This window comes from Podarcis bocagei (genome assembly GCF_964188305.1).
Source record: "Podarcis bocagei genome assembly, chromosome: 10".
NCBI lineage: Eukaryota > Metazoa > Chordata > Lepidosauria > Squamata > Lacertidae > Podarcis > Podarcis bocagei.
The window spans coordinates 50,270,627-50,282,456 of record NC_138135.1 but is presented as its reverse complement, the minus strand read 5'-3'; the positions used below and the strand labels follow the sequence as shown (position 1 = coordinate 50,282,456).

Here is an 11,830-nt window from a genome sequence, read left to right as displayed (position 1 = left end):
ACAGAGAAATAGTATCTTTGACAGAAATAAGCTGGATTCCCAATCTTAAATCATCGTAATTTAACCAGTTCCATATTCCTCTGTCCTAAAACCCAGTCTCAAGCAGCCTGATTGCTTGGGTATATGCTCAGTTTCTTATCTAGGAAGCCTGTCTAACACAAGAAAAACCAGAATGTGAATTATGTCATGCAGACATACTTGTAGAACAGCATTTCCCCTGCACCTGCAAGGGTTCTGAAAACCTTATTTGGCTACTTTTCTATTATTGGCTAGATTTTCAGTCCTTTTCCTGATTGGCCAAGTAGCCTTGTACAATAATTCTGATAAGATCAATTTTCAAAATCTGAAAAGGATCTGGGAGGGAGAATTTGAGAGCAAGGGTCTGTTTTCATTTTTGACCAGTAGCCTCATGAGGCAGTGGTACTTACCTAGGGGGGCCACAGTTGTTCAGCTTCTCTGGGGAGACCCAGTTAGGGGCCAGACATGGATGCTTTGCTTTTAGAAAAGTAGTACTGTATCTGTTTAAAAAGGCCTTTACCTCAGATGGCCCACAAACACCTCTGTTCAGTGTCTGCCTGTAGGGTGCCTCTAACCCATGAGTTCAAGTGCCATGGGGCACACTGAGCGCATGATTTTTGAAGATGGAAGAATTTCCAAGGACGCAATTCTCCCTAGCAGCACAGTGAGTTGTATTTATTATGGTATTGCATTACCCTTGTAAGTGCAGCCAGGACAGAATCGCCGTGAATTGTTTTATGAGATCTGGCATGCAGCAGCTTGAGGATATGTTGTCAGTTCTCTTCTATAAATACAAACAACTCTGCAAAAAAAGAAAAGGCCATGAATAAGCTGAGGGACATTTTTCATCTGCCACGCCTGAATTTTGCAGTCATATATTCATCAGATGGCAAAATTTACAAGCAGCCTCTCCATTAGGTCTGTCACAGGAGAGGAGTTTTTTGGGTCACAGAATAAATACTGTTGCAAAGCTGTATTATAATTATTATTAGATAATGAAAGAATCATAGAATCATAGAGTTGGAAGAGACCACAAGGGCCATCGAGTCCAACCCCCTGCCAAGCAGGAAACACCATCAGAGCACTCCTGACATATGGTTGTCAAGCCTCTGCTTAAAGACCTCCAAAGTAGGAGATTCCACCACACTCCTTGGCAGCAAATTCCACTGTCGAACAGCTCTTACTGTCAGGAAGTTCTTCCTAATGTTTAGGTGGCATCTTCTTTCTTGTAGTTTGGATCCATTGCTCCGTGTCCGCTTCTCTGGAGCAGCAGAAAACAACCTTTCTCCCTCCTCTATGTGACATCCTTTTATATATTTGAACATGGCTATCATATCACCCCTTAACCTCCTCTTCTCCAGGCTAAACATGCCCAGCTCCCTTAGCCGTTCCTCATAAGGCATCGATTCCAGGCCTTTGACCATTTTGGTTGCCCTCCTCTGGACACGTTCCAGTTTGTCAGTGTCCTTCTTGAACTGTGGTACCCAGAACTGGACACAGTACTCCAGGTGAGGTCTGACCAGAGCAGAATACAGTGGCACTATTACTTCCCTTGATCTAGATGCTATACTCCTATTGATGAGGCCCAGAATTGCATTGGCTTTTTTAGCTGCCGCGTCACACTGTTGGCTCATGTCAAGTTTGTGGTCAACCAAGACTCCTAGATCCTTTTCACACCTCTCAAGCCAGGTGTCACCTTGTATTTGTGCCCCTCATTTTTTTTGCCCAAGTGCAATACTTTACATTTCTCCCTGTTGAAATTCATCTTGTTTGTTTTGGCCCAGTTCTCTAATCTGTCAAGGTCATTTTGAAGTGTGATCCTGTCCTCTGGGGTGTTAGCCACCCCTCCCAGTTTGGTGTCATCTGCAAATTTGATCAGGATGCCCTTGAGTCCATCATCCAAGTCGTTGATAAAGATGTTGAATAAGACCGGGCCCAAGACAGAACCCTGTGGCACCCCACTAGTCACTCTTCTCCAGGATGAAGAGGAACCATTGATGAGCACCCTTTGGGTTCGGTCAGTCAGCCAGTTACAAATCCACTGAGTGGTAGCATAGTCAAGACTGCATTTTACCAGCTTCTTTACAAGAATATCATGGGGCATCTTGTCAAATGCCTTGCTGAAATCAAGGTAGGCTACATCCACTGCGTTGCCTTCATCTACCAGGCTTGTAATTCTGTCAAAAAACGAGATCAGGTTAGTCTGACATGACTTATTTTTCAGAAATCCATGCTGACTATTGGTGATCACAGCATTCCTTTCTAGGTGCTCACAGACTGTTTGCTTAATGGTCTGCTCCAGAATCTTCCCTGGTATTGATGTCAGACTGACTGGGCGGTAATTATTTGGGTCCTCTCTTTTCCCCTTTTTGAAAATAGGGACAACATTTGCCCTCCTCCAGTCTGCCGGGACTTCGCCTGTTCTCCAGGAATTCTCAAAGATGACTGCCAGTGGTTCTGAGATCACATCTGCCAGTTCTTTTAATACTCTTGGATGCAGTTCATCTGGCCCTGGAGACTTGAATACATCTAAACTAGCCAAGTATTCTTGTACTATCTCCTTAGTTATTCTGGGCTGTGTTTCCTCTGCTGAATCATTTGCTCCAAATTCTTCAGGTCGGGCATTGTTTTCTTTATCGGAGAAGACTGAGGCAAAGAAGGCATTGAGGAGTTCAGCCCTTTCTGTGTCCCCTGTTTGCATTTCACCATCTTCTCCTCTGAGTAACCCCACTGTTTCTTTGTTCTTCCTTTTGCTACGGACATACCCATAAAAGCCTTTTTTGTTGCTTTTAACCTCTCTAGCAAGCCTGAGTTCATTCTGTGCTTTAGCTTTTCTGACTTTGTGTCGGCTTTCTTAAAGTCAAGAAATTGAGTCCTAGTATGCTTGGCTCCTCCTTTCCGCTGTATAGTAAACTTCAGAAGAGCATGATCACTCACGCCTAATGATCCTTCCACTTCTACCCCACTAACCAGGTCATCAACATTGGTTAGGACCAGATCTAAAATGGCTGTTCCTCTTGTTGCTTCTCCCACTTTCTGGACAATGAAGTTGTCTGCAAGGCCAGTGAGGAATCTGTTTGACCTTATGCTCTTGGCTGAGTTTGACATCCAACAAATATCCGGGTAATTGAAGTCCCCCATTACTACTATCTCCCTTCCTTTTGCATGCTTGGCCATCTGTTCCAGGAAGGTATCATCTATGTCCTCCGTTTGGCTTGGGGATCTATAGTAAACTCCCACAATGAGGTCACTGTTATTCTTCTCTCCCTTAATTTTGACCCAAATGCTCTCACTTTGGCTTTGAGGTTCTAAATCTTGGATCTCTTCACAGGTATACACATCCCTGACATATAACGCCACTCCTCCTCATTTCTTGTCTGGTCTGTTTCTCTGAAATAGATTGTATCCCCCCATTATTACATTCCAATCGTGGGACTTATCCCACCAGGTTTCAGTGATGCCTATTATGTCATATTTAGTTTGCTGTACCAAGAGCTCAAGCTCATCTTGTTTATTTCCCATGCTTTGCGCATTAGTGTACAGACATTGAAGTCCATTAATCATTCCCCCATGTCTCTTATTTAAGGATTTTTTCCTCCCACCACTAGGTCTGCGTGCTGTTTGCTCCATTTGGTCTATGACATTTGGATGACCATCTTCATCAATTGATAGACTCCTACCTTCAGGAGCACTGTCTCCCTCCCCCACATTAGTCAGTTTAAAGCCCTCCTGATGAGGTTTCTGAGATCTTTGGCAAAAACATTTCTCCCAACCATTGTGAGGTGCAGCCCATCGCTTGCCAGAAGTCCATCTTCAAGAAACTGCAGTCCATGATCTAAGAATCCAAACCGTTCCTGTTTGCACCATTTGCGAAGCCAGCTGTTCACTTCCACTATTTTTCCCTCTCTCCCTGGGCCACGTCGTTCAACTGGGAGGACAGATGAGATGACAATTTGTGCATTTCATTGCTTCAATTTCCTGCCCAGAGCCTCATAGTCTCTTTTGATCTTCTGGAGGCTATTGCTTGCAGTGTCATTGGTTCCCACATGAACCAAGAGGAAGGGGTATTTGTCAGTGGGTTTTATGATTCCTTGCAGTCGTTCAGTTACATCTTGGATCTTAGCCCCGGGGAGACAGCACACTTCCCGAGACATCTTGTCAGGCCCACAGATCACTGCTTCTGTTCCCCTCAGTAGGGAATCCCCTATCACCACTACACGCCTCCTCTTAGGTTTGGTCGGGGTTCTTCCGTGAGCTGTCCGTTCCAAGGTCGCCTGCACATTCCCTGAGGACTGACTTTGCTCCTCGTTTTCATATACCTGATCGACTGTAATGAGGGAGAGATCCTCAAATGGAGTCTGCTCTTCGTCTTCCATGCTAGGGGAGAGGACCTCAAAGCAATTGTGTATTTCTAAACAATCAGAGCGAACCCTGGGCCTCCTACTTCTTTGAGTCACGTTTCCCAAAAACATCAGCACTGCAATCTGGGTGATACAGGCTAACGCTAACCATATTACAAAGCATGTTGAATATAGGGAATTCTAATATTAAGCCTTTCATTTCTGATTCCAGAAGTCCAAGCCAAATATTTTTAGTCATCAAAAAGATGCCACAAACTGCAGTAAGAAAAGAGCACTGGTAGCACGGTCAGTTCTATATTTTCTGGTGCTGTAAACAAGACCATATTGATTCCCTAGTGTTATTTTTAAAGCTTTCCTCTCCATTTGCTCTTCTATGCAGGAAGAGAGGGGGGAAATCTGCTAATTATGGGATAGAGAAAAAATTGGTCTGTTTTGAACTGTCTTTGCTGTGTAATTCTAGAGCTGTAGCAAGGCAATCAAATAGCCTTCTCTGGCTCTTGGGTCTTCCTTTTTTTTTAAAAAAAGAACAACAGCCGCTTGCTCAATGTTTGACTTACTTCAATGGGGGTAAGATACATGCACAAACCCAGTTGCCTAAGATTGCCTAAAAAGGAACCTCACAATCCATCCAGGTTATTCAGACAGAAGATGATAGTGGTACCTCGGGTTACAGACACTTCAGGTTACAGACGCTTCAGGTTACAGACTCCGCTAACCCAGAAATAGTACCTCAGGTTAAGAACTTTGCTTCAGGATGAGAACAGAAATCATGCGGCGGTGGCGCAGCGGCAGCAGGAGGCCCCATTAGCTAAAGTGGTACCTCAGGTTAAGAACAGTTTCAGGTTAAGAATGGACCTCCAGAACGAATTACGGTAAGTCCTTAACCCGAGGTACCACTGTAGTTCACTTTTTCTCTCTTCTCCGTTCTAGCTCCATCTCCTTCCCCATCCTTGGCCACATCCACACCATATATTAAAAATACTTTGATACACCTTTAAACAGTCATGGCTTCCCTCAAAGAATTCTGGGACTGAGAGTTGTTAGGAGCCCCTAGTCCCACTACGCTACATTTCTCAGAGTTCCCAGAGGGATCTTAGGGGAATAGGCATTGCCTAACAACTCTCAGCACTCTCATCAAACTACAGCTCCCATAATTCTTTGGGGGAAGTTGTCACTGTTTAAAGTGGCATCATAGTACTTTAAATCACCTCTCCTTTAAATCAGAACCAGTGAAGGCGGTGAAGGTCCTGTGTGAGTGCCTGGAGGCTGTTGGAGGATGGATGGCGGCTAACAAATTGAGGTTGAATCCTGACAAGACAGCGTACTGTTTTTGGGGGACAGGGGGCGGGCGGGTGTGGGGGATTCCCTGGTCCTGAATGGGGTAACTGTGCCCCTGAAGGAACAGGTGCGAAGCCTGGGAGTCATTTTGGACTCACAGCTGTCCATGGAGGCACAGGTTAATTCTGTGTCCAGGGCAGCTGTCTACCAGCTCCACCTGGTACGCAGGCTAAGACCCTACCTGCCCGTGGACTGTCTTGCCAGAGTGGTGCATGCTCTAGTTATCTCCCGCTTGGACTACTGCAACGCACTCTACGTGGGGCTACCTTTGAAGGTGACCCGGAAACTGCAATTAATCCAGAATGCGGCAGCTAGACTGGTGACTGGGAGTGGCCGCCGGGACCACATAACACCGGTTCTGAGAGATCTGCATTGGCTCCCAGTACGTTTCCGAGCACAATTCAAAGTGTTGGTGCTGACCTTTAAAGCCCTAAATGGCCTCGGTCCAGTATACCTGAAGGAGCGTCTCCTCCCCCATCGTTCAGCCCGGACACTGAGATCCAGCACCGAGGGCCTTCTGGCGGTTCCCTCATTGTGAGAAGTAAGGTTACAGGGAACCAGGCAGAGGTCCTTCTCGGTAGTGGCGCCTGCCCTGTGGAACGCCCTTCCAGCAGATGTCAAAGCAATAAACAACTATTTTACTTTTAAAAGGCATCTGAAGGCAGCCCTCTTTAGGGAAGTTTTTAATGTTTGAAGCTGTGCTGTTTTTAATATTCAGTTGGAAGCCGCCCAGAGTGGCTGGGGAAACCCAGCCAGATGGGCGGGGTATAAATAATAAATTATTATTATTATTATTATTATTATTATTATTATTATTATTATTAAATGTGATTGCGGCCAGAGTCTCCTTCCTGGCTTGCTTAATTTATCTAAAGCATTCCTACGCTTTTACAGAAGGCATTTGTTTAAAGCACTGATTGGTTTACAAAAAGGAAAACTGCAACTCAAAGCAAAATTAATATCTAGCCAACTATCTTAAAATTCCTAAAAACAGCCATTATCTTACCATGCCAGGAAATAAATAAGGCTGCAATCCTAACCCCACTTATCTGGGAGTACGTCCCATAGAAGTCACTAGGGCTCATTTCTGAGGAGGCATGGTTAGATTTGTGCTGTAAATCAATATGGATTTATGAAGATAGTGAAGGCCTTTTAGCTGCCATTGGTTTTAAATCATAGCTGGCTATGATTAAAAGCTCAAATAGAGCATGAAACCTGTTCTGGGGGGAGAAAATGCACAGCTTTTTTTTTTCTTCCCTCTGCTGCATATTGAAACCAAAATAGCAGAATGAGAGCATCTCAATAAGCTAGGCGTTCCATTTGAGTCCCGGAATAATTATTATTTTTATCCTCCTCCTCCTCGTCGTAATTTTCTTGCTTTATTATTATTTATGTTATGAATTCCCTTTCATATAAATTAAATCCCAGACCATTCTGCTGTCTTCAGTTGTGGGCTTTCTTATAAGGATTGCTGCATGCGTGTAAAGAAGAGAAGGGACAATTGGTTTATTAATCGCCAAAAGAGAGGGAGCGCATCGTTGGGGGAGGGAGAACAAAAGAGGACATAAAAGGTAAACGGACCCCTGACCATTAGGTCCAGTCATGACCGACTCTGGGGTTGCAGTGCTCATCTCGCTTTATTGGCCGAGGGAGCCAGCATACAGTTTCTGGGTCATGTGGCCAGCAAGACTAAGCTGCTTCTGGTGAACCAAGCAGCACACAGAAACGCCGTTTACCTTCCCGCCGGAGCGGTACCTACTTATCTACTTGCACTTTGACATGGTTTCGAACTGTTAGGTTGGCAGGAGCTGGGACCGAGCAATGGGAGCTCACCCCGTCGCGGGGATTTGAACCGCCAACCTTCTGATCAGCAAGTCCTAGGCTCTGTGGTTTAACCCACAGCGCCACACGCGTCCCATTAAAAGAGGACATAGATTTGCATAAAATTTGTGCCAAATTTGCTGCCACTTCACCTTGCCTCTCGCCCACCCCCAACCTCCTGGTAGCAGGGGCGCAATGGGGTGGAGGTCAGGTGCGTATCACAACCTCAGCACACCGTCTGCTACTGCCTGCTTCTTAGTTTGGATCCCTGAGGGCAGGTTGCTTGGGAAAATAGCCAACTGCTGTGAAAATGCAGAGAACTGAATGTAAGAATGAGAAACCAAACGGACAGATTGCCCTTCTCTACTAGTAGCGCAAGTGTGCTCCTGACCCAAATATCTCGACACTCACAAGTTTCTCCACAGAGGTCTGAATTGAGGTTCTGTTCGCATTGAGCTGCATGCAGGACTCACCATTGCAGGGAGACCACTAGTTGCGTTCAGCTGAATGCAACCTTGAAACCCTTTTGTGCAAAGCTCTGAAGAGGAACCTGCATGCACACCATAGGAACCAATTCCTGGGGGCCGTGGGGGGGCCCCACAAAATTGATGGGCATTCCCATTCAGATGCTGTGTGTGTACTGTGTCATGTGACCAATTATGCTAGGGTTGCCATATTTCAAACAGTGGAAAAAAATTCTGTGGGTATTTTTTTTGCCAAAGCTGTTGAGGTTTCTTTTAGTTTTTTTTTGGGGGGGGGAGGAATCGCAAAGAATGCCATTTTTGAGCTATTTTTATGGGGAAACGGCACTGCCAACATGGGACATGTTCCCTGTCTCTTCCAAGACGCTGCTGAGGACTGCAGTATTCCAGATATATTCCTAGATTATGCGGGGCAGGGCTTATCTCTGCCCCCACAATATTTTATTCAGGTTGGAACTCCTGGTGCACACATGTCTGCCCCCAGCCCATAATAAGCCACCATGTTATCAGGTGAATGCTTGAACATGGTTACAACATTGTTAAAATGGCTGCAAGACAATATTTAGTTAGATCTGAAACTGTCAGAGATAAATGTTGCTGCATAATCTTTTCCTTCTCCAGTAAGCTTGCTATTCCGCATGACTGTCAGTACTGAGTTTTATTTAATTCAATATCTTCTGTTGGATTAATGCTGGTAATGTAAAATATATAAAATATTTATTATATGGCCTCTTCTTCTATATCATTCAGACCCGTCACAGAGAGTCTAAATTGAATTATAGATAATTGTTACGTCTGCTCCAGGTCCTTGTTTCACCCAAACCTCCCAGTATTTTTTACTAAAGAACAAGAATAAATATTGCTTTGCCTTTTTTAAACCCGTCTCATATCTTAAAGTAGGTCATGCCACTATGTGCCAATTTCAAAGGAAAGTGTCCTATAAATACAGAACATAATCTTAAAAGATCTCCAGCCTTCCATTGAAGTTATTTTAAAAAAAATCTACTATATTCGTTTAGCAAATAATTGTATGACACACGTTAAACATTTTAAAGTATAATATTGTTGCATGCCGCCCCAATCTCCAAGCAGTGAGGGACAGCAGAGACTGTGCTGTCTTTAATATATATGGTTTATTTACACATTTATACAACCTGAGCCTACGATGGAGGGGCTCACAGCATTAACATTCTAATAATGTCTTGCTTCTCCCATAACCACAGTCTTGGATTCCAGCAGAAATCAAGCATGCCTCTGTCTCTCAGCTGTCCAGCCTGCTTCTAGTTCACACACCTCCACTTTGGCCTTTGTCTTTCTAACAGGCCCACCTATTTTCCCTCTGGCACAGAGCCACTTCTGTTGTTACTTTAACAATCCATACATTGGGGAGAGGCATTTCCAAGAAACTTGCGTGACTATTCCAGCAATGGAATCCTTGTTGGATGCAGAAATTAGAAGTTACTCAGACATACAGCCTACACGCCGCTGCCGCTGCCACCCCTCCCCACCTCAAAACAATATGTAATATTTTTAAAACCACTCTGTGATGCTTTGATACTGAAGAATGGTCTAAATGTTTTGTTAATAAATAAATAGTGTATAACAAGGAGGGAACCTAATTTACCTTTCCTTTCCCCCCATGTTACTGTTTTAGCCAAGCTATTAAGAAGACGAGTGCTGACTTCAAGGGAGTTGGATGGGCAGAGATTGGGAGCTGGCACAGTGGTGATTCAGTACAGTGGTACCTCGAGTTAAGTACTTAATTCGTTCCGGAGGTCCGTTCTTAACCTGAAACTGTTCTTAACCTGAAGCACCACTTTAGCTAATGGGGCCTCCTGCTGCTGCCGCATCGCCGGAACACAATTTCTGTTCTCATCCTGAAGCAAAGTTCTTAACCTGAAGCACTATTTCTGGGTTAGTGGAGTCTGTAACCTGAAGCGTATGTAACCTGAAGCGTATGAAACCCGTGGTACCACTGTACCGCAGTTTCATCATTGCCCCTAAAATACCGCAGAGTTCTACCAGCTAGTGTAGTGGCTGCTAGTGATGCACGTGCATATTCTAGGCTGAATCTTGTCCAGGAAGAAAAGTTGAGGCACCCAGACAGAGTGGCCTCTTGATAGGGACAGGACAAAAATTTGATTCAGTTTGCATTTAAATAGGAACTTTCTAATTGCCACTTTCTGAAGCAATATGCAAACCAAAACAGCCACCCTTGGAAATTCACACTTTTCCTGAATTTGCAATGCAAAAAACCCAGCTGCTTGGGAGAAGGGGGCACAGGCCTTTTCCTTTGCTTTTCTAGCAACTGGCCTGAAAGAGAGAGAGAGAGAGAGAGAGAGAGAGAGAGAGAGAGAGAGAGAGAGAGAGAGAGAGAGAGAAAGCCAGGTGAGAGCCTTTAACAACATTTAGTCCAACTTTTGAGGGGCATATTAGGAAACACTATGGCTAATTGTGATCATTTACTTAGTGATCATTGTACTTCGTCACTGGACTCATTAGCTTTTATGAATTTTCTAGCTGCTGGCATTTGACTGCTTTGGGTTTGGGACAAATTTACAAACTTCTTAGAACAAGAACAATCAAAGCTTGTCATTGCCAGTTTGCATTTGGTACCACTTCACTGGCAATCAACTAACCATAACTGCATTTTAATGGCCATAGTGCCTGGAGACTGGCTATGCAAACAGGAGATAGGCCGAATTAAATCCCTCTTGCTTGTGTTTATGCAACTGTAAATTATGCAGAATAATATTTACCAACCAAACTTCCCAGAAGTATTTCATGATTTAATATTCCAACCTTAATAATATATATGTTCTTGGAATATGCAGGGGTTTTGATCTAGAGATCAAGCTTGGAAATCAGGCTCATATATTTCCACGCTTTGCTTTGCTTTGCTTTGCTGCATATTTTGTGATTTTTAAATCTCTGCTGGGGCTGTCTCACAAAAGAGTACTTGCCCCCAACCTGGATCTAGGCATCCAGCAATTTCCCCTTTTAAATTTACCATATCCAGTGCTATTTTTCTAGAAAAAGAGGTGCCGGAACTCACCATGAATACCTCCCTTGTTCTCTTATAATGGCAATGGAACCCACCTGAGAGGTGCTGGAACTGAGTTCCATTGAGTTCCGGCTGAAAAAAATCCCTGACCATATCTATTTCATTCTTTTCCCAGCCAACACATTCGACCCCAAAACAAAGTTAATTCACATTCAGCCTTCTTGGCAATTGTGAGAACTACTTTCAGAGATTTTTGAACTACAGTGGTACCTATGGTTGCGAACGGGATCTGTTCCGGAGGCCCATTCGCAACACGAAAAGAGCGCAACCCGCAGTGGCATGTCTGCGCACATGCGGGTTGTGATTCGCTGCTTCTGGGCATGTGCGTGACGCCATTTTGCGCTTCTGCGCATGCACGAGCGGCGAAACCCAGAAGTAACCCTTTCCGGTACTTCCAGGTCGCCGCGGGACGTAACCTGAAAGAACGTTAACAGGAAGCGGAAATAACATGAGGTATGACTGTAATGCAGTTCATTCCAAGCACTGAATATCGCAAAGTACCTAGTGATGTTCAGCAGCATATTCTATGAACGCATGCTGATCGAAGGATCCACCCTTAGTACCTGGTTTTCTACTTCTGGTTTGGGAAGTGATGTACATACGATAATAGCCAAGATCCATATCTATCCCGTCATTTCAGAGAATATACTGCATTTTGGTCACTTTCTCACAAACCAGTTTTGATCCAAATTTAGAAAACAGAATGTCCTAGCAGCATTTTAAGCCATAACATGTGCACAGCCTTG

General features: G+C 44.3%; 1 protein-coding gene across 2 annotated transcripts in view; it reads right to left on the bottom strand.

Moving 5' to 3' along the window:
- Positions 1-557: 557 nt before the first annotated feature.
- The window catches only part of AVPR1A (arginine vasopressin receptor 1A), a 73,977-nt gene continuing 62,704 nt past the window's right edge, over positions 558-11,830 (bottom strand). For both annotated transcript variants that reach the window (XM_081211781.1, XM_081211782.1), the window contains exon 4: positions 558-820. The gene's annotated coding sequence lies outside the window, so the exon portion shown is untranslated. The remainder of the gene's footprint in view (positions 821-11,830) is intronic.